This window comes from Hemiscyllium ocellatum, unplaced genomic scaffold (assembly GCF_020745735.1).
Source record: "Hemiscyllium ocellatum isolate sHemOce1 unplaced genomic scaffold, sHemOce1.pat.X.cur. R7, whole genome shotgun sequence".
NCBI classification, from domain to species: domain Eukaryota; kingdom Metazoa; phylum Chordata; class Chondrichthyes; order Orectolobiformes; family Hemiscylliidae; genus Hemiscyllium; species Hemiscyllium ocellatum.
Genome location: NW_026867634.1, coordinates 921,947 through 945,897, shown reverse-complemented (window position 1 = coordinate 945,897; position 23,951 = coordinate 921,947).

The window sequence follows — 23,951 nt, the reverse complement described above, 5'->3', positions numbered from 1 at the left end:
CTGTTATAATTCAAGAAAAAAATCTATTACTTTTCTTAATTTAGCTAGTTTTTGGCAACTCGAATTTTCATAGATTACTGCGTTTCTTTTCTATGTTGTTGATTTAAAATTAACAGAAGGGGTTTACCAAGTGTCGTAACAGTTTGGGGGAATGGGGTTGTGCGGCATTTGAACGCGTTGGGGACATTTGCCCACAATTTGATCGGGTTGGGTCAGGCAGAAGTGTTCAATCCTGTAAGGCTAAGAGAGTTGTGACAGCAAGACAAGACGATAAAAACTACATATGTGGAAGCAAACATTGAAAATGAGACAGCGAAATTTCCGGTGGATTACTGTCCGAAAGTTAGAATCCGTTGGGAAAAAGGGAGACCACGGGAGGTTAGTGCAGAGGAGAAATGAGCTGACGTGCAGCAGATTGTGTTTCCTGTAGCATACACACAAGAGGTTTTCCAGTTTGGACATTGCAAAACAAAACATGCTTACTGTCCTCGAATGCACACAATGCCGCTAAGTTTCACTAAACGTGCGTAACATGCCAAATGGTAGTTAAGCCACAACCGATAACAAAATCAAACCCCTTGATGCTCTTTCCCACATTCGAAGAAATTTTTACGGGAATAAAAAGTCGAGAACAAGGGTTTGTTGATAAGGAATGTGTCTGCAGGATGTTCAGAGGGGCAATGACATTATGGAGTATCAAGGCAAAATAAGTGGTAGACCAGGTTATATCTTTCTTCACATGGCGTGGGCTACATTCAGGGATACAGTCAGACAAAGCGACACATTTTACTTCTCGAATGATAAAAGAGATTATGCACAGCTGAAGCACTCAGCACTTTAAATCGAGCATCATGCATCCATCTATCTATCTATCTATCTATCTATCTATCTATCTATCTATCTATCTATCTATCTATCTATCTATCTATCTATCTATCTATCTATCTATCTATCTATCTATCTATCTGTCTGTCTGTCTGTCTGTCTGTCTATCGATCATCCGATCTAACTATCCATCTATCTATCCATCTATCCATCCAACTATCTACCCATCTATCTATCTATCTATCTATCTATCTATCTATCTATCTATCTATCTATCTATCTATCTATCTATCTATCTATCTATTTATCTATCGATCGATCTATCTATTGATCCATATGTCTATCCATCTATCCATCCATCTATCTATCCATCCTTCTATCTATCTATCCACCCATTCATCAATCAATCTAACTATCTATCTATCGATCGATCGATCTATCCATCTATCTATCTATCTGTCTATCTATCTATCTATCTATCTATCTATCTATCTATCTATCTATCTATCTATCTATCTATCTATCTATCTATCTATCTATCGATCTATATATCTACGTATCTATCTATCAATATATCTATCCGACTATCTACCTATCTGTCTGTCAGTCTGTTTGTCAATGTGTCTATCTATCTATCTATCTATCTATCTATCTATCTATCTATCTATCTATCTATCTATCTATCTGTCTATCTATCTATCTATCTATCTGTCTATCTATCTATCTATCTATCTATCTATCTATCTATCGATCTATATATCTACGTATCTATCTATCAATATATCTATCCGACTATCTACCTATCTGTCTGTCAGTCTGTTTGTCAATGTGTCTATCTATCTATCTATCTATCTATCTATCTATCTATCTATCTATCTATCTATCTATCTATCTATCTATCTATCTATCTATCTATCTATCCATCCATCTATCTATCTATCTATCTACATCTCTATCTATCTATCTATCTATCTATCTATCTATCTATCGATCGATCTATATATCTACGTATCTATCTATCAATATATCTATCCGACTATCTACCTATCTGTCTGTCAGTCTGTTTGTCAATGTGTCTATCTATCTATCTACCTATCTATCTATCTATCTATCTATCTATCTATCTATCTATCTATCTATCTAACTATCTATCTATCTATCTATCTATCTATCTATCTATCTATCTATCTATCTATCTATCTATCTATCTATCTATCTATCTATCTATCTATCTATCTATCTATCTATCTATCTATCTATCTATCTATCTATCTATCTATCTATCTATCTATCTGTTGATCTATCGATCATACTTACCACCAGACTATCTAACTGTCTTTATATCTATTAATTCATCTCTTTATTCAGTTGGAACGTTAAAATCAATTGGCGAGTTTTGTGGTGATTTGTAGCTCAGGTTGGGGTTCTGGATGTAGGTCTGCTCGCTGAGCTGAAAGGTGCTTTCCAGATGTCTCATCACTGTACGAGGTAATATACTCTGTGGGTCATAGGCGATACATTGCTGATAATGTCTGCTTTCTATTTATGTGTGTGGCTTTTTTGGGTTTATGATGTTATTTCCTGTGGTGATGTTATTCCCTATAGCGATGTATCTTCCTGTTCTTTTTCTCGGGGGGTGGTAGATGGGGGCTAACTTGATGTGTTTATTGATAGAGTTCAAGTTGGAATGCCATGCTCCTAGAAATTCTCGTGTTTGTCCTTGTTTGGCTTGTCCGAGGATGGATGTGTTGTCCCAGTCGAAGAGATATCCTTCCTTATCTGTATGTAAGGATATTAGTTTTGTGACTAGTTGGTGTTCAGGTATCCTGGTGTCCAATTTTCTGCCTGTTTGTCCAATGTAGTGTTTATTACACTGCTTGCACGGTATTTTGTAAATGAAAAAGTTTTGCTTATTGCCTGTATAGGATCTTTCAAGTCCTATAACAGTCTGTCTTCCTGCTTTAGCTCATAAAATGAACAGCCACGCATTTACCGACATTAATCTGCATCTGCCATGCACTTGACTTGTCTAAATCACAGTGCAGCATCACAACATTCTTCCCACAGTTCACACTCTGAGTATTTTTTGTTACCGATTTACTTGGGGATATTACATTCATTTCCTCATTTAAATTTATATCAGGGGGATGCATATGGATATTAACAAAGTCATGCAGGGCCTGATTAAAGTGATCATGTTTTCGCAAGCGTAGGTGAATCACAAACAAGCGGGCATAGGTTCAAGGTGAGAGAGGAAATATCTAAAATGTCTTTTGAAGTGTATCATACTTATGTCGAGGATGGCGTGTATATGGGACAAGCTGTGAAAGAATGTTTCACGTTTGGGTACAATTTAAACATTTTAAAAGCATCTAGATGAATAGGAAGGACTTAGAATGTTATGGACAAGTTGCTGGCAAAGTGTACGAATTCAGTTAAGGATATGCTGTCAGCATGGCCGAGAAGGATTGTAGGGTCTGTTTACGTGCTATATGTTGCTATCGTGATGAGGCAAAAACTCAATGACTGCATTCCTTGGGTCCCGGTACTGAACCAAATTTCTGGTGTTTGTCAAAGTGAATATAAACACAGCGGCTCAGTGAATGGATATAAAAAAAATTCTTGGACAATGCGTGAGAACAACTGAGCGTAACTTTCAGATTCAATGCTTGCTAATGTTTAGTTCTTGAATTTTCTCAGTAGGTTAAAAATTAGAATGAAAGGGAAGATCGTCATATTCTTGAACTGTTCTCTGAACCTAGCCTGGGCCACGGCGTAGATCCCAGTGTTCGTGCAGCAACTCAGCATCTGGAGAATGAAGCCAATTTCTTGGAAGTGCGGAAGCAGAGGAACAGTACTACTCAGGTCACGGATCCGCTTCACTAAAGCGTTCACAGGGAACACTGCCCACAGGAGAATGAAATTGACAGAAATAGTAAAAAGTAAAATTATGGATTTTCTTCGGCTCTCCATCTCAGTGTCTCTGGGATTTTCCCCATTCATGTGAGCCCGGAGTCTCCTGCGGGCTCTGCTGCTCACTAAAATGTGTCTTACGGTGAAAATGTTGAGGAGCAGAATCATTGCAAATGGGACACAGGGTGTGAGAATATAATGAACAACTTCAATTGCAACCCATAGCATTAAATTAGGATCACAGACAGACATACCACAAAATATAGGATAATTGCCAAATCTATACTTACTGTTATACATAAAATACCAGGTCGAGTTATTTAAACAGTTCAGCAACGTCACTGCTCCAAGGACCAAAGTCACTGTTTTCTCTCTGCAATATTTCGTTTTCAGCTTCTGGCAAGCAATAGCCACAAATCGATCGAAAGTGAATGCCACGGTGAACCAGACAGAACAGTCAGTTACTGCATAAAGAAGGACAGCGTGAATATTACACACATCTAAATAATCCAGGAAAATGAAGTCTTCTGGATAAACAACAGGTATATGTCTCCATATCAAGTCGAGGATCACCACCAGTAGATCTGCTGTTGCCATGGCCACGAGGTAGCGAGTCACGGACGTAGAGAGTCCACAGTTTCCACGGGTCAGAATCACAATGGTCACTAAATTAACTGAGAGAAATAACATGTTTATAATGCAACAACATGCACGGTGGTGATAACCCCACAATTCAGCATTTATCCCTGTAACAGTATTGTACATCATCGGCAAGTTACACTGTAGCCTCCTCCAAAGAGAAATTTGAAACCCTCTCCACCATTACCTCAAAGGAAAGATGCTGAGGATAAAGGGAATCCAAACACCTGCACGCTCCCCAATGACCCATGCAGTATCAAATCAAAACCAAAATCCAGGAAGCCCATTCCAAATGTCACGATCGGGGAGCCTACACCAAAGGGATTGCACCAGTGAAAGAAGGAACCTCACCAATACTTTGTCTGCTGCAGTTCGTGACAGATGATAAATGCTGCATAACCAGAGGAGATAAGTGAACTCGTGTACGTGCCTGACGCAACATAGTCAAGAGAGCGAGTGAATTAATAAGTGTGTGAAGAGTGTGTGTTCATGCTTGTGAACATGAGTGAGTGTGTATTTATAACAGGGTGAGTACCTCCATGAGGGTTTCTGTGCAAGTGTGAGCATGCAGAAGCACAAGTTTGTGAGTGAGTGTATGAATGCAGGTGTATGAGAGACAATGTGTATAAAAGTGAATTTCGGAGACTTGGCGAATGTGTGTGGATGTGAGAGAGAGAAGGGTCAGTGAATGTATGAATGTGTAATGGTGAGCGAGAGAGTGTGTCAGCGAAATTGTCCGTGAAAGAGACAGAGTCTCTGGAAGAGAGAGTGTGTGTATGTGAATTGATTTAAATATGAGTGTGTTACAGGGATAATCCGTGGATGCAAGATAGAGTCTGTGTGATTATGAGTGTGTCAGAAAATCTGTACATGAGAGGCAAATTGACTGTGTGCGAGTGTATGTCTTTGAGACGGAGTGCATGTGTGACAGCTTGTGTGAGAGAGAATGAGTGAGAGTGTGTGAGGCTGTGAGCGATTTAGTGCTTGTGAGAGCGAATGTAAGAGAATAAGAGATTATGTGTAGGTGTTTTTGCGTGTGTTCGACAAAGAGTCCTTTGGGGAGAGTGAGTATTTTGGGTGAGCTGATGACTGACTATGCAATTGTACAACTTAGTATGTAAAATGGCTGAAATACAATGTCCAAAGTCACTGAGCTTTATATATTAATTATTTTTGGTCTATAATAACAATAAAAGAAAGCACGAAACCAACGTAGCAGATTTCATGCACTCCATCTTCACAATAACATGAAACTAGACACCAATCACCGTGAAAAACATTCCAAACATCTCCGCTAGTTACAGATCAGAATTGTCGGACATGTGGTGAGCATTCACCATGCGGACGAAAGGAGTGAACAGGAAACGGCAATTCATGCACAAGACACGATGGAGCTACCTAGAACGCAGAAATGAGAAATTCGGAATTGTGGAAATAGGCCATTTTGGCCCAACAACTCCACATTGACTGTCTGAAGAGCAATCCACCCAGATCCATTCCCTGAACCTATAGCTCGACATTATCCTGACTAATGCACCTAACCTTCGTATTCTTGAAGACGTTGGGCAATTTAACACGGCCAAATTCATCTCACTTGCACAGTCTTGGATTGTGGGAGGAATGGGACCACTCAAAAGACACGTGGACGCGTGGAGAATCTGCAAACTCCCTACAAATGCCCGGGACTTGAATCGATCCCAAGCGCTCGGAGGGAGCATTGCTAACCATTGAGACACCGTGCTGTCACAAGAAGGGTAACAATTCAAGAGAATAAGAAATGAGTGGAACACAATTTGGAGAATTGATATCAGACAATATCACTTACGAGGGACACTGAGAGCAGCAAGTACCGGGAAGTATATCCTCTCGATATTCTGAAATATGCGTTGTATGATAACTCTCTCGTTATATATTGAAATTATAATCGCTAAATTCATGATGCCTCTTCCGTCAACGGTTCAAATATTTAACGCAGCCAGTACACGCTCGTGCTAGTTAAGGGGAATCTTTAAATAGAGCAGAAGGACAGTTCCTAAGAGACATGTTCCTGTTTTATTTTCTGAGCTGGCATCGAGCCATCATGAACACCTGAGCTGTGTTAATAGAATTGTTCATCGCGTTTCCCGTCACTGGGCAAATGATTCAAATTAACTTCTTTCAATCCAGATGTATTTTTCTTTTAATGAAGCTGAAATACTCTGATGAAAATGAATTCTGAAACTTACAGGTGTATTACCCACTGGTTTAACAAACACGGGTGTGGGAGAGCAGATGCACAACGTATTTTTATTCAGTGTACATCATTCTGTACTTTAACTCAGATAATGGAATCGGGAGGAAACGGACTATTTTTAAAGACCAAAGATTGTTGAAGATACATTTAATAAATAAGTTACTTCACACTCATTGTAACTGTTGTCTGAATAGGTGCTGGATCAAGGAATGGAAGCTCAATTGCAGAAGAGCTGACCCCAACGGTTGCGGGAGCTTTCTAAAATAATTCGAGCTTTGTCTCGCACACTGGAATTAGTATCAGAAGCATATGCAATACAGAAAAAGGAGTTGATTAGTGCCCAACTCCTATCACGATCAAAGCCAACCAACAAATTATATGAATCGCACTTTCCTTTCCTAAGCCGTTGTGTTGCATGCCTTGCACTTGTCCATTAATACTTGTTAAAGATCCTAAAGATTTCTGCCTCTAACACTTGCAGGCTGTGCCTTCCAGTTCCTTACCATCATCTGGATGGATCAACTTTGCATTCCCTCACCTCTAAACATCCTCACCCTCAACATTAATCAATATCCCATGTTCACAGCCCTCCTTCGCGGTCATTCATCTACCCATCTAAGGCCCTCGTATCTTTACCATATCCGAATCATGCCCATACCACCCCCAGTCTCATCTGCTATGCAGTAAACAACGTCAGTCTATCCGATCTTATTTAATAACTAAATATCTCCAAAGCAGGCAATGTGCTGATAAATGTCTTCAGCAACATCCTCATAAATAGAGAGTGCATCACAGCTGCAGAAAAGGAGGCTCCTGAGGAAGGCTTGTCTAATGGGTGGAAGTCTGTAACAGAAAAGAAGCAACGACTTTATTTTGTGTTTTCTGTAGACACCCCAATAACAGGAGAGGAATGGAATAACAGATTCGACAGCAGATCTTTAAAAGTACAAATTTAACAGAGCTGATGCTGCAGTTGTCTTCAACTCCCCCAATATTGTTTAGAACCACCCTCGTGCAGATGGCCTGGGTGGAGTCGATTTGTCAAATGCGACAAGGCGGCATTGTTGACTCAGTACATAGATAGTCCGTCAGCAGAGGAGGTCATCTTGGCTATCGTGCTCGGCAAGGAGCCAAGCCATGTGTCAGATCTCTCAGTGGGTGAACATTTCACTGACAGTGACTACAACTGCCTCATCTTTACCATTGCCATGGAGAGGGATAGGAGCAGACAGTAGACCAAGGTATTTAATTGCGGGAGGGTCATAATATTGTTATCATACAAGACCTGTGGATGGTACATTGGGAACAGTTGGTCGACAAGAAAGATACAACTGAAATGTGGAGGCTGTTTATGGAAAACATGTTGCGAGAGTGAGATATCTTTGTCGCACTGAGCCGGGCAAAGAATATTAAGTTGAGGAAACAATGGATGATGACAGCAGAAGAGCTTTTCGTCAGAAGGAAGAAGGAAGCCTGCTTCTATTTGAGGAAGCACGGATCTGACACACCTCTAGAAGAGTACAAGGTAGCTAGGAAAGAACTCAAAAATGGACTGAGGAGAAATGGAAGAGATAGTGAAAAGTCTTGCTGGGAAAGATTAGCTAAAAGCCAAAAGCATACGACACAAACATGAGGAATAAGATAATGATCAGTGATAGTGTAGACCAATCAGTGGCAACGGAGGGAACGTTTGCCTGGAGTCTGAACAGGTAGTGGATGTTCAAAATGAGTGTTTTGCTTCAGTATTGAATAGAGAGAGAGAGAGACCTTGTTGTTATGAAGTTGAAGGTGTAACTTTAAGAGAGAAGGAAAGCTGGCAAGCATTTGTCATGTGACTGACAATGGAAATATTTAACGTTACGATGCAAACTTTGCCTGTAACCTACAAACCTCAGTTGTTTTCACAGCATTTGGAATGGCGCTAATCAATTTAAATTATGGCTCAATATGCAGAAACCAAATCGAATTGAATTTTACTGCTTTGACAATATCGAACCAATGATACGATCCAATATTTGGGTTATATAAAATAGGTGTTGTTGGACAGTTCGCTAGAAAGAGCACTAGCTAGCACTTGAAAGACTGCTATCAGCACACTCTCTGTCAAAGATAACTTTTTACATAAGGAACATCAATGCAGCACATGATCAAAGCGACCTAGGAAGATATACGAACAGAGGAAGATAGACAGTGGAAATGACTGCCATTGTCTGGTTTTGAACATTTGAATTTTGAAAACTTTAATCGGGGTTTTAATGGCGCAGTATGTTGTTACAGCTTGGGAAGTCGATAACAAATCTTTAAGAGAAAATAGACATATACTTGTAAACGGTTGTTGTTTAATGTTCACTTTTAGTGTTAAAAATAAAATAGATATTTTCTGTTAAATCGTGGAATTTTCTGCAGTTCTCTGTCATTGATACTTTAGCAGATTATGAGGCAAAATGAGTTTTTCTGTTTATTGATTAGGCCACTGTTGGAACATTGCATGCAATTCTGTTCTCCTTCCTATCCGAAAGATGTTGTGTCAATTGGAAACGTTCACAGAAGTTTTACAAGGATGTTGCCAGGGTTGGAGTTTTTGAGCTATCGGGAGAGGCTGAACAGGCTGGGGCTGTTATCCCTGGAGCGTCGGAGGCTGAGAGGTGACCCTATAGTGGTTTACAAAATTATGAGGGACATGGATAGGGTAAATAGACAAACTCTTTTCCATGGGATCGGGTTGTCCAGAACTAGAGAGCATAGCTTAAGGTGAGAGGGGAAAGATATAAAAGAGATCAAATGGGCAATTTTTTCACGCAAAGGATGGCACGAGTATGGAATGAGCTGCCAGAGGATGTGGTGGAGGTTGATGCAATTGCAACATTTAAGAAGTATTATGGTTGTGTTCATGAACGGGAAGGGTTTGGAGGGATATGGGCCCGGTGCTGGCACGTGGGACTAGATTGGAATGGGATATCTGGTCAACGTGGACAGCTTGGATCGAAGGTTCTGTTTCTGTGCTGTGCATCTTTATGACTCTATGACTCCTGTCAATCTCCCCAGCTCTAAGAAAAAAACCCCAGTCTGTCCATTCTCTCTTCATAACTGAAACGCTTCAAACAGACAGAACCCACGTCAATCTCTTCTGCACTGTTTTCAGTGCTGTCACCGACCTACTATAATGGGAAATTTCAAGCTCAACAAAATACACAAGCCATATGCGAATGTACGACTGAAATTAAGGATGCTGAAAACCAAAAACCTTGTTTTTTTTTCCCCAAAAGAGTATCTGCTGCTCATTACTGCAGTGCGTCATTCTCATGAGTCTGATGCTCTAATAATCTCTGATACATGCCAGTAAATCTGCTATTTGAGAATAGGTCTCAGAACCTCGGCATGGAAATGGTTGGACTTGTTTGAAAGTCCCGAGAGGGGGACTGGGGCACATTTACCCAGGAACAGTGACCGCGGCAGTACACACTGAACAGTGTCAATGTGAGCGTTAGACTGCACATCGCATTAGTGAAATAGAAGAAGTGACGTAAAGGAGATTAGTTATTGAGGCAGGAATATGTCCGAGAATGTGTCAGTTTGTAACAGCAAGATTTGACGAGGCGGGTCTTTCAATGACCAAAATCATCACCTCGAAAACTATTTTCATGTTAAAAAAAAAGATTCCTTCCAGCGTTTGCTCAGCACATATGGCTTTGAGTAAAAGGGGTAAAATTATTCCGTAATTCGGATTCGAACTGATTTTGCGACAGCCACAATTCAAAGCAGCATACCCGATACGACATGGGAAACCAAAATGTGAAAAACAATGTGGATAGTGTCAGGGGATATGCCAGGAACAACACCACATGCACTACAAGAACACTTGCCAACCAGTGACAGTGATGTGTGAACTCAGAATCTCCAGAGCCTCTGGCGACATTAAATTAAAAGATTCATCCCACACCGAATTTGTCAATGACTGAGATTGTTTGATTTCAACAAAACTTCAAAGGATGAGGGGGAAGGGCATAGTGTTGAGGAAACGTTTTTCTGAAAAATAATGTAATTTAATACCAATTACTTCACCAAATTCCTCACTCAACACTGCATATGATTATATATTCCAATTGCCAGACCCGGAGTCAGAGAAACTGCGATGTGCAGCCCCGAGATTACAATAGGAAATGTCGATGGAGGTGAGTGCACAGATGTGTATCTCAACTGATGCAATTGGTGAATGGGAAATCTTTCTCTGACAGTTTGCAGTTGCGGGAAAGACCAAGCCGAAGAGCTACAACCTTACATGGAGCACCTTTTGGTGATATTGAGCAGGGAGCATTGGGAAAAACAGGCTGTGAGCTCCTAAATCACCTGAAGCAGCTTCTACTGAAATTCAGCAGGCACCATTGGGACATCACTCTGGGAGCTTCAAACTCATCAGATGCTGCTTCTATTGCCATGGAGCAGGGAGCATTGGGACACCGGGCTTCGAAGAAAAGATACTCAGCTATTTTAATCAGAAGTGAAATATTTTTAACATGACACATGCTTGTAGATTGAGAGAGTATCTATCCCATGAAAATATCTCAATAATGTGAAAATTCCTCCAACGATTCCACTCGTGGACGAGCATCTGCGCAGAGAGAAACTGAGGAAATGATTTTGCTCTGTGACGTTCCTCATCTGGCTGACTCTGCGCTGGATTAAAATGCAGGAAGGGATTTTCAGCTCGTTCCATGCCTTTCAATTTCCTGAAAACTCACATTAAAATAATTTAAACCTCAGAAAATATACTATGTTGCGATCTGGCTGGAATTTACTTCGAGGCTGTGGAGGAAATACGTGAAAGTGGAGCTTATGTTTCTCAGATCAGCGGTGATCCCATTGAATAGCTGAACAGACATAGAGTGCAAACTCCTCACAGTCAGTCGCCTGAGGCGGGAATTGAACCCGGGTCTCTGGCGCTATGAGGCAGCAGTGCTAACCACTGTGCCACCGGGACGCACACTAATGTAGTGTAATGCAAAATGTGCCTGATTGCGTCATTGTCTGTTCGAGTGCAATGAAGGCTTTCATTACACTGACAAACAAATCTTCCTCATTTTTCTGAAGATTAAAGGACTTTTGAATTCCTGATCTGCAGGAACGAGAAGCCCTAATATCAGTTTCGTCAAGAACATCAGATTCAATGGCCCAGTATCATCACTGGAGGTGAAGCTGAAATGTTTCCACACGCTTCTCATTAGCACATTTCCATTTCGCAGAGCCACTGATCCAATCACAGCAGTTTCTTCACCATCTCCACTCACGGTTAAACTGCTCCACAAAGAAACAAACTTTCAAACAGACCTTAGCCCCATCACTGACCCTGAAGCCTGCAACCTGGTACTGCGATTGGGAAAATCATGACGGATAGGGGAAGCAAGATTACCTCACACTTAAAGCAAATCGGAAGACTCATTCCAGAGTTTGGGTGACAGGTTTATTTTAAGCACATAACAACATTACTCCACTGAAAATGCCACAAGCAAGAGCCATAAACCCGCCTAGCTCACTGAGCTACATACAATGAGCTGGCAGCTTTCTGAACCTTCTCCCAGGCCCTGCCCAGGAGTGGACATTCCAAGACATGTTTCTGCGGAACCAGCGCCTGAGAGAGTGAGGGTTGTCGTTTACAATGCGCGACCTGCTGTCCATTCCACGCTTAAAACTGAATTGTGATGGCTGCCTGACCTTGTTGGGCATGACTGCTCTCTGGTGAGATACGGTGCAGAATGGCAGCTCTCTGTATTGTATCCATTCCCTACGCCATTCGCAGTGGTTCCCACAAATTGCTGTTGCCCCTTGTTCCTCCGTATTGCCTCGGTTATTTCAGAAACATGGAAGTCATTGCTCAACAGCACCACATTTTCGCGGTTTTCTGTCCACATGCTCTAATAACTTCAGATGTCAGAACTATTATTCGATCATTGGAGAAAACATGCAAATATCACGTTGAGTTGAGCCATTTCCTGTTGCAAAATGTTCCACAGGCATCCAACTCTCTGGGTGAAAATAAATTCTCTTCATCTCCGGCAAAATAAATTCCACCTTCTTCTCGGTCTGGATGCGTCTTCCTAACTGTCTTTTCGCTGTATTTAGGATTACTAATGCCCCATTCACTCCACATTAAAGCACTTCCTTTGTCTCTTTACTGCTGAATTGGCACTTCCCCGCTTTCGCAATATGAAACATTTTAGGCGTGAATCCTTCCAACCCTCGTTCCCTTTGTTAACCGCCCTGCCCCCTCTCCATGCACTGAATCAGCGACCTTAACCGTTCACCTAGTTTCTGCCATTTCCAGCAGTTCGTCCATTGCTGTGTCTGTAATGGTATCACAAGTATCCATGTAATTTGTTCTAAAATGGTATGAGACTTTATGCCTCTACTACCCACGTCCAGACAATATTTTTAGATTACAGCAATTACGTAAGTGAAAGAAAAACAGCATTTACACCTCTTCAGAACGTCCTGCATCTTATAATCCTGCACCCTGTGCCCCATATTGAGTCCGACACCAAGGTGAAAGATTAATTTCTGTCTTCCTTGTCGTTGTCCCTAATAGTTGTATACATCTCAGTCAGTTTTTCGCAATATATACAGCTCCAAAGAAACTACCCCAAGTCTTATGGTGGCAGTGTGGTTCCCTTCGGATGGAGAGAGATTAGATCCTACCCTCCCATATATTCTGGGTAAAGTATCTGCCATTATCACGTCCAACCAAACCCCGCTTTATACATGCAAAGCAGCACAGAGATTGGCCACAGTCGCGATCCGCCTTAGCGCCCAGAACCTGTCTCCTGAAACAGACTGTGAGCGAAAGGGGAAGCGATTGAAGGAGCCATATAATTTAAAAAACCCTGTGCATTTCAATTCATCTGAATCGGCGTGGTCATGACAGAGACTGCAGAAACACACAACAGCTCAACGCTCGTGAGACATTCATGATGAAAAGATGGAACAGAAGCTGTTTCTGTTCTTAAATACTCACAGATCTGTCACTCACTGGACCAACTCCCGCTTAATGCCCTCGCAGTGATTCTTGTCGAATGCGGCCATCCCACTAGAACAAGCAATTTTACCCCCATTCCCCTGGTTATATGGTGGTGTGTGTGTGTGTGTGTGTGTGTGTGTGTGTGTGTGTGTGTGTGTGTGTGTGTGTGTGTGTGTGTGTGTGTGTGTGTGTGTGTGTGTGTGTGTGTGTGTGTGTGTGTAAAACAGTGTGTGTAACAACAGTTGCTAATTGTCTCTCTTCTTCACAATCAATCTTGCAGATTTGAACTATTAACAATGCTGTTGCATTCTATAATCCCGGCATAGAGCCGAAACATTATCAATAATTCAATTCATTGCTCCATGTGTAATTTAGATTCCCATGAAATTTTGATTAAATTTCGAACTCTTTCACCGTAGGCATAGAATGTAAACTTTACTGCAATGTAACCAGTTGCCCAATTGGAGCATGGTATCTGCCAATAATATGTGTTCCTCGCCAATCATCAGTAGATGCTGCATTTAAGGTGGAAGGCAGATGGAGACCAGATATCATTCATAGAGTCATAGAGATGTACAGCATGGAGACAGACCCTTCGGTCCAACCCGTCCATGCCGACCTGATATCCCAACCCTATCTAGTCGCACCTGCCAGCACCCGGCCCATATCCCTACAAACCCTTCCTAATCATATACCCATCCAAATGCCTCTTAAATGTTGCAAACAGAATCACGGTCACACAGCAGGGAACTAGATTATACTGCCCAACCATCTGTGCTAATCAAAGCCTCAAACTAAATTACTCTCATCTGTCTTCTACTGGATCATGTCCCTCCAAACCTTCCCATTCAGGCAATTGTTCCAATGTCTTTAAAGGTAGTAGTTGCACTCACAATTGCCACTTCGTCGGGAAATTCATTCTCCACGTGAAGTGATCTCTGTTAAAAGTGCTCCTCGTGTCTTTTTTAAAATCTGACTCTACTTACCTTGAAATTGTGTGAACCTAGTCTTCAAATCCCTCATTCTCAGGAAAGGACTGTAACATTAACACTTTTCTCAGCCACATTATTTTAGAAAATTATTGAAGGTCCCCTCTCAATCTCCTATAATGTAGTGAGTAGATGCCTTCTGAACTCTCTCATTGTTATAATTTCCTTCCTATAACAGGACGATGGGAACAGAACACCTTTTCTTCCAGAATAGGCCTTTCAAAGTCCAGATTAGCGTGGTGCTGGAAAAGCACAGCAGGTCATGCAGCATCCGAGGACCAGGAAAATCGACGTTTAGGGCAAAAGCTCTTCATCAGGAATAGATGTGGGGTATGTGCATAGCCTCACCAACGTCCAGGCAACCCCAACATGACTTCCCAACTCCGACACTCAAAAGACTGAACCATGAGGCAAGCGTACTGGGCGCCTCTTTTTCCTCCCCTGTGGGGCAAAGTTCTACAATATTTCACTGGAACCCAGCATCCTTCTGTTCTACAACATGACCCAAGGGCTTCCCATTAATTGTATAATCCTGACCTTGTTTGTTTTGTAGATTACAATGTTGGGAAGTTAAGTTTGATAATTGACAAAGCGGCAGCAAAGAGAAAGAGATGCAATCAGAAAATATCACGCAAAATGGTTACAATCCAGGGCGGGTTCAGACTCTGTTTGTGGAGATAGACTGTATCCCAGGAAAACGTGAGGACTGCAAATACTGGGAAGTTAGATTTGTAAAGTATGATGATTGAAATGGGACAGCATTTGACATTCCTGATGAAGGGCTGATGCCCGAGATGTAGACTCTCCTCGCATGCTGACTGACCCACTGCGCTTTTCCAACCCACATTTTTCCACACAGAACCGATTTTGCCACGTGGTGAATTCTGTGTTTCCAGGACCGTAGGACTAACAACTTGACAGTGACTCACAGAAAAGTAAGCCACCAAGCCCCATTCTCATCCCTGTTTACCTAATTTTAACCCGACAAACGCCCCTAACCTAGTCATCCCTGAACACAATGGGTAATTTAGCATGGCTAATTCTTCTAATCTGCCGATCTCTGGATTGTGTGAGAAAACCCACGCAGGCAGGGCGAATGCGCAAACCAGAGCCCTGACACTGCGAGGCCAATATAATAACCAGAGAGACACCATGCCAAATAAGCAAACAGCTTTATCCACTTCGATCGAAACATGAACAAGAGCAGAATCGACCATGATCATAAACAGAAATATTGGCATTTCTGACAGACAGTAACCGAATTGCAAATCTGCAGCTACACCCCCTGAGTTTCTCCGACGTGTGTTTTTCTATTACTGTTTACTTTTTGCTCCGTTACTGAATATTAACCAGCAGCTCTGTAATGTAGAGTCCTACGTTTTGGAGTTAAACCTTCCTCTGATTATTTCTCACGACCAGGTTCCTAACTCTGTCTTATAATGCTCACATATCCAGAGTTCCTGAGGAGTAGGAAACCGCTCTGTCTCTGGTCCCAGGCTTTCTGGGTGATCTGTGCTGACGAGGATGTGTCTGGATGATCAGACGGATTGCTGGTCTTCCAGCCAATGTAAGTGCATGGAGGACTGCACTGTTTTGTTGCTCTGGAAAGGATGGTCTTCCATCCAATGTAGAGAATCGGGACGGGAATGGAGGACTGATCTGTAAGGGACTGTTCCTCCAACAAGTGGGACTGAATGAGGGGCGGGGCTGGACGACGAGCTGGAGTGGCAAGTCTACCAGCCAGTGTGTGTAAACGGGTTGGGTTTAAATTGCAATTCAGCAGCTGTTATGAGAACTTTCTCCTCCAACAAGCCCCACACATTTCCAGTTTCAATTAGCAGCAGTTCACAACCCGCCTCTCGAATTTTGCGTGTTCTCCCGTATCCTTTTTCATGTGCTTCAGATTTCTACTAAACAGAACAGTACCTTACAGCACCACGGTACCTATTTGAATTCCAACCGCCGCTGCTTGTGTGGAGTTTGAACATGCTCCCGGTGTCTGCATGGATTTCCACAGTCCACAGTCCAAAGTGTTGCATGTTAGTGGTATTAGCCATGGGTACAACAGGGTTTGGATAAGAAGCTATCGGATCTGTGGATTTGCTCGGGATGCTATTTGGTGGGCTTATGCAACCTTTATGGCCCGAGTGAACCCCTTCTGTACTGTAAGGATTCTATGCTTCAGTGTGCAGTTGGAAAACCAGTATTTCCCACTTTTGCAAGTGCATTTGTGTTCTGGTAGACTTGATGATTCATTGAATCGTTGTCCACATTTAGAACATGTGAATATTTTCTCCCTAATAGTAACAATATATTATTTTCTATGCATATTCAAACTTCAGGTTGGTATAACTGGCTGACTGTCAGATTCTGACTTTGTTGCTTGAATAAAGAAATGCGAGGATTGTGAGAGAGATTTTTCTTCCCATCTGAACGAGGTACGCACTTACGTAATTACAAACGAGAGAATTCACCTGCTCTGGCTGCAGGAAAGGATGTTCATAGTTAATTAATGTGGTGTCACTCTCACAATTTCACACTGGTAAGAGATATTCAGGTAATCCCATTGCCAGATTGCGTTCGAAAACTGATGACACTCACTGCAAAGCAGTATCATCACACTGGGAGAGTGCTGGGAAGTTCCAACCCGTGATATCATAGCAGCATTTGATCGAGTGTTCAATTAAGAAGCAAAATTGAAATAAGTGTGGAAAGTTCGAATCATCCTCAGCAGAAAGAACGATGATTATGCTTCGTGGATTAAAAACATCTCAGTCCTACAACATCGATGGAGGAATTCTTATGGGCAGTGTCTTCGGCTCAAACATCTTGAACTGCTTCGTCAATGAACTTGGCTACATCAGGATGTCAGAGATAGGGATAGTCCCTTATGATTATACAATGTTAAGCACAATTCACTACTGCTCAGTCACTGACATTTTTGCTAATCATTGCGGTGCAAGACGTTGACAAGATTCAGTGTGGGACTGATCACAGACAATTGCCAGGCAATGTTCATCTCCAGCAGGAGATAATCTAACTATCTGGCATGGACATTTAAGTGCATTTTCATCATTGAATCCCCTATCATCAACGCGTTCCTTGCTTACAACAGCCAGATGTGAACTAAACAAATCATATATATTATGTGACTACAAGAGTTTGGAGACTCGGAGAACTGCAGTGACTCCACAAAGCCTGATGTGAAATTGCCAGTTTTGGACTGGGTGGAAAATTCAGTCACATAACATCCGGGTATTGGCAAAGAGGTGTATTTGAAATCACAATCTGTTATTGTGCTATTCGCTCATCCTGAGAAGTGAATGGAAGAACAAAGGCACAGACAGTTTATGATTTCGTATGGATCTGTTGGACTATAACTGGTTGCCTTTTGACTGCTAACATTCTTCCTCAAATCCTGCACACCATCCACATGGCATGAGTCAGGAATGTCCAGGAATATTTCTCAGTTTTTAGATAAATGCATCTCCAAAATACGAAAGAAACACAACTCCATCCAGGACAAAGCAGACCCTGCAATCTGGTACATGAATCAAGATATTAACTAATGGAATCAGCCTGTTCGCTGTGAAGAAACAATGTACAGGGTTAGAGGAAGACGGCAGGTGAATTGCACAGAGTGAGATTTTCATTCTGAGAGCCGGTGCAAACGCAATAGTCAAAGGGCTTCCTTATTTACTGCACCAATTCTTTGCTTCTACCTGAATCAGCCACCTTCAACATTCACTATTTTCACCGTTGGAGGACAGTGACAGTATGTTGAATGAACTGCAAGATACATTGCAGCAACTTCTCCAGGATCCATCAAACGCATTTCACAAGACCGTGGGAAATAGCCTATTCATCAAAGTCTGAAAGTAAAGACCCACAGTTGAAAATGAGAAATAAAAAAGGAAATGAGGAATATAACAGGTCGCTCATTATGAGAAAGCGATAAACTAACGCTCATTTTTGAGGGTGAGACAGCTTCAGAATGAACACTTCCCAGCACTACGGGAAACTCCCTACACTGTTCACTGACATTACTCCGGCTATTCATTACACACTAAGTTTGCCATTGCGCAACAACTTCACCAAGCCTAATCTGGATTGTCATTCAGCGTTGGTTGATATTTCAAAGTCAAAACGTTTGGCCCTGGGAAAGCAGAGCAGGTCAGCTTAATCCGTTCAATGCTTATGCCTGCAATGTCGATTATCCTGCTCCTCCAATGCTATCTGTCATGCTGTGTTTTTCCAGCACCACAGGTTTCCATTCTGATCTCCACCATCTGCAGTTCATTGCAAAAAGCTTCAAATGTTACCTTTCCGTTTTGGCAGCATGAAACATTCTTAGATTTAACAGAACGCCAGGATGTCGAAAACCTGACAACTTTCTTTTACTGCTTCTCATTTCCAGAATGATAAATTTTGTGATGACCTGCTTCCAAGGCAAGGTGCCAATGGCATTTAATTTTAGCTTTCAATAATAAGAAAAAAAAATCAATGATATATTGCAGAAATAGACGAAGGAGCATCAGGCAGCAATTTCTAAATCCACGATCACTTCTATCCAGAAGTGACATATCAAGAGGAGACGCTGCATGAGAACATCACCCCTGCAATTCATCTCTGAGCGACTCACCAACCTGACTTGAAAACATATCGCAGTTCTTTCGATGTTGCTGGTTTGAAATCTTGCAATTTCCACTCTCAGAACATTGTGGTTCACATACAGCTCATAGACTTCAGCGGTTTAACAAGGCAGCTTATCACCACCTTCTCACAGTAACAAGGGATATGGATTAAATTCTGAGCAGACAGCGAGAACTACATCCCAAGAGTGAATACATAAAAATGTTTTTGGTGACATAATAAAATTACAGTGTTAAAACAGTGAAAGGGCAATCTGACTCTCAAGATATTAGAATGACCAATTATTGTTCAGTGCTTCAATCTTTACATTTTCAGTTCCTTTTAAATAAAAAACTGAACATTTAGTCAACCCCATCCATGCATTCACCTGGTCGGTTCCAATTAGAAGTCCAGATGCTTCCTTTTCCTTTTACCGGTCCATTCTGTAGCTTCCAGCACACGTTCCATATAGATTGCTCAGATCCCTGCTCTCACTGTGCGGACAATTTAGGTCTCCACTCAGAGAGTCAGAGACCCTGAGGGTTCCTATTAAGACTGTTTCACATCTACCTTCAGCGGGCCATACGCGCTATCACGGGACAGGGTGTAAAGGTGGGAGATGAAAGGAATGTTTTTTGTGTTCATTAACTTGTTAACGTGGCAAGCTGTGTTCCTTGTGTTATTCATCAGTTCTCTTCTGGAGGAGGGTCACATCATTGCTCCCACTCTGCTGCAGACCTGTTGATGGAATTTCTGTCGGGACTCAGGTATAGCATTTATATCCAAACAAAACCATTCACATTAGGAAATGAATGGTGCCAAACCGTGTTCAACATTAACTGTTGTTGACGCTGACTGTAAAGCCAATTGTACTGGAGATTGTGCGCTGTGTCTATAGGACATCTGTGAACCGTGGAAGAGAACGGGTGGACACATCCATTCTACGCCTCAGTGTGAATATCATCCTCCGTCTTAGAGATCAGACACACAGGAAACAGTGCACATGCCAGATCACAATTGGCCCAAAGTAAGGGGCGGGACTGGAGTTTATTTTCCAAACAATTGGAATGGAGGATCTGGGCTCTAAGTTAAAACATGATTAAAATTCCGCCAGAGATAGAACGCAGGCGCAGTTCTACCATGATGGATATCTCTGAGTGAATGCGGAATCTGCAGGAGTCATTAAATATAGGCAGACACCGATGTCGGAATTAAATTGATGTCAGTGAGGTCTGAGAGGTTTCATAAAGCACGTGTGTACAAACAGAGATCAAAATTATAACTGCCGCTCTTGCCTCAGGCCGCGTGTGGACGAGATCCACACTGCCAGCTTTACTGTGGGGCAATGCCCCGTTGGTTTATAGGAGAATGATCATTGTTTTATATCAGGCCTGGAGGGTGTAGGGCGGGGAATGGGGATTGGGACGGGGGGTGCAGAAGGCTGGGGTTACTGCTAAATATCAAATAGTTATCAAGCATGTTTCATGGGGTAACGGGTGAGAGGATGCATGCACTGTCTTCCTTTGTCACAACAAAGATAATCACGAGAAATGCTTGACTCTTCTGTCAGTCATGGATATGTTTTTCTCCAATCACCTTCTGGAGATGGGAAGGATTTGCAGATTCAAAACAGGCATCGTGCAGTCACTCCTTTCACCCGGGTATCGATATCATTGCCCTGATAACTTCCTGGTGTGACGGACCTTTTTCTTTGACATGGTTAGATTGCCGTCAGAGCTATCCAGATAAATTCTAAACGACACAAATTTACATTACGTCTGAAATTTGAATGGTACGCTGTGTCTCTTTTGATTATACCGAACAGATCCAATTTTTTCAAAACTTTAAGAACATTCGTACAATCAAGGTGCGTGGACAGCTCTCCAGCTGTGCAGGTGAGTTCAGGGGTAATTTGAATAAGCGTCACAGTTAAAACAGAAAGCTCTCTCAATTCTTCTACTCTTTTACTTCATAACCGGTAAGCTTCTTGTGTCATTTTCATTCTTTGTGCTCAGGTGTTTGTTTATTAGGATTGTTGCAAGTATTCTCAGAACAGCATAGTTAATTAGGGATAGTTTGTGGGGTTTTGGATAGGATAAGTTATCCGGCATTCTATTTTCTATTCTCTGAGTTTCATTCCGTAATTTTGTAAATAAGTTATGTTTATTTAAAACTTGTCAGTTGGAGCAGCAGATTCATTCCGTTAATATCTACTATATATTTATCTAAAACAAAAAGAAATGTTCTGGTCTGGACTACGTGTTTGAAAAAAATGTTTTCGGGTTCGGGCCTGGTCCATACGAGATTAGAGGCACTTTGTGGGATTTAAACAGGGATTGGTAGATGTTGGTGTCTTTTATTTCTGATGTTGACTTGGTTGGGGAAACTGAGCGTCAGTCACCAAGGTTATTTTGAAGGTGGAAGAAGTGAACGTGTAAGTATTAGAAAATGTACATAAGGTGAAGGAATTTGGAGACAAGCTGGAGTGGAAGCCAAGCGCTAACGTGAGGAAGATGAGATAATTGCAGCGGTAGCGCAGCACATAAATTTGCCAGAAAGCCTATCAGGACCTGAAAAGACACTAAACGTCAATTATAAATGAAGCAGCTTGAGATATAAGCAGAAATGAAACAGATCTGAATTAAGACCAAAAACATTTGAAATATAAATAACGGCTTCTGCAGAAGTAAAAGATAAGCTAAGAAAGGAACACAGTGTGGATGAGCATAGCCCTGGTTTTCAAAAGCTTAGATTTGATATGAAAGCATTTTTCATATCATTTGAAAAAGTGGCTAAACAAATGCAGTAGTCAGTGACCATGTAAGTTTTTTCAGCCGAAACAAAACTTGTGAGTGGAGTTGGTGAGGTGTTCACATCACGATCAGAGGAGATACCTGGGAAGAATATCGTAGTTTAAATGCCATCTTGACTGCAGATGAGTTAGCATCAGAAGCCGACAGACATCGAAATTTTAGGAAACGATGGAGGCACCCCAGTCAAACGTACACTGAATCTGAGGAGAACAATCAAAGTAGTTTTGATAGGTGGGTAAGAACTTTAAAATAGATCAACCATACGAGTTTATTAGAGAGGCAATGATTTTGGAGGAGTTCAAAAATTCATTCCCTGACATACTGCAAACTGTGGAAAATCCGAGGTTAAAACGGCAAGGTTTGCAGCTGAAGTGGCGGATGACTATGAATTGGTGCAGATATTCCATTTGGCTTCCAGAATCAATTTCTGTCCACGAGAGATAGAAATTGGGGAAAAGAGAAATGCTTACTCGGTTTGGGAAAGATCTCAGCGAAGATCACATGGATAAATTATGACAGGATAAAAAGGAAACATTTGAAGGGGACAAAGAAGTTAACAAGCTCTGTCTTTTCATTGTAATAAAGTCGACCACATGAAAACACAGCGTTAGTATTGCATGAAAACACCAAGTGTAGCAAACAAGACAAGAGTGGGAGTGTTGTCGCAATGCTCACAGAAACCACAGTGGAAGTTAGAAAGCTGCATCATAGTGTACAAGCTAATTGGAGGTTTATTAAGGAGGAAGTGCCTGATTTGCTTTTTAAAAAAACCCACGAAGGTAAAGTTTCCTCACAGAGGTCAGGAGTGCCAGGTAAAGAGGTTACAATATTATGGGATATGGGGTCATCTCAGTCTGTGATGATGAAAGATTAGGACAAATGTACATCTGAAAAACTATTGTCAGAAAGCGCACTGACAACGCAAGTTCATGGTGAGACAAAAAGCGCTCAATTATGTAAACAGCGATTAGAGTGTTAAGAAAAGCGTGTAGACTTTCTGGTAGGAGTACTGGACAAGCTATCAGCTCCAGTCATAAAGTTAGCCCTGATGAATGATTTCGCTAATTTTGGTGCAAGATGAAAAGCGACTGGAGATTCGGACAACTGTACCTGGGCAAGGCGTTTGCTTTGGAATTTTCCTTCATTGTGTAGTAACGAGTTCACAAAGTCATCATTTGAAACACAAGAGGTCAAGGGTTACGGATAAGGAAGTTGATGCATTATTTGCATGAAACGCATTACATCAGATCGTGAGACAAAATAGAAGCGAGTAGATAATCATGCAAATATCTTTGGCTATGCTAAACTCTTTGAGTTGCAGCAGGAAGACGAAAATTTAAAATAGTTGTATCAAAAAGCATATGCAGAGTGAAAAATCTGAACGTATCCCTGGGTGATATTACAGAAATATGATGTCTTAATGAGGAAATGGAGACCATCGCATACTCACGCAAATAAGAAATAGGCAGACTTTCATCAGATTGTCTTGACAGTGGACGATGGAAAGGAAGTGTTGCGAGTGGTGAATACAATTCCAATTGAAGGTCGTTTTGGAGTGAGGAAAATACAGGCTTAAATACGAAGACGTTATTACTGTCCTGGAATGCACGAGGTTGTAGTTCAATTTTGCTTGACAAGTCATACGTTTCAGGGAATTGGAAAACCGCAGTCAGCAACAAAACCAGCACCATTAATACCTAATCCCGCATTTGATTAACATATGAAATGACAGTAAAGTGATTGCGTAGGTGCGCTACTGCAAAGAAATGTTGGAATCAGCGTTTGTTAACATTAATGATCTATAGTCTACATTTCCAGTGGCTGTCCAATTACGCATCACAGTGTAAAAGATTGTTGAGTTATTTTTTACACATTATGGACTACCAGTTTAAAGTGTC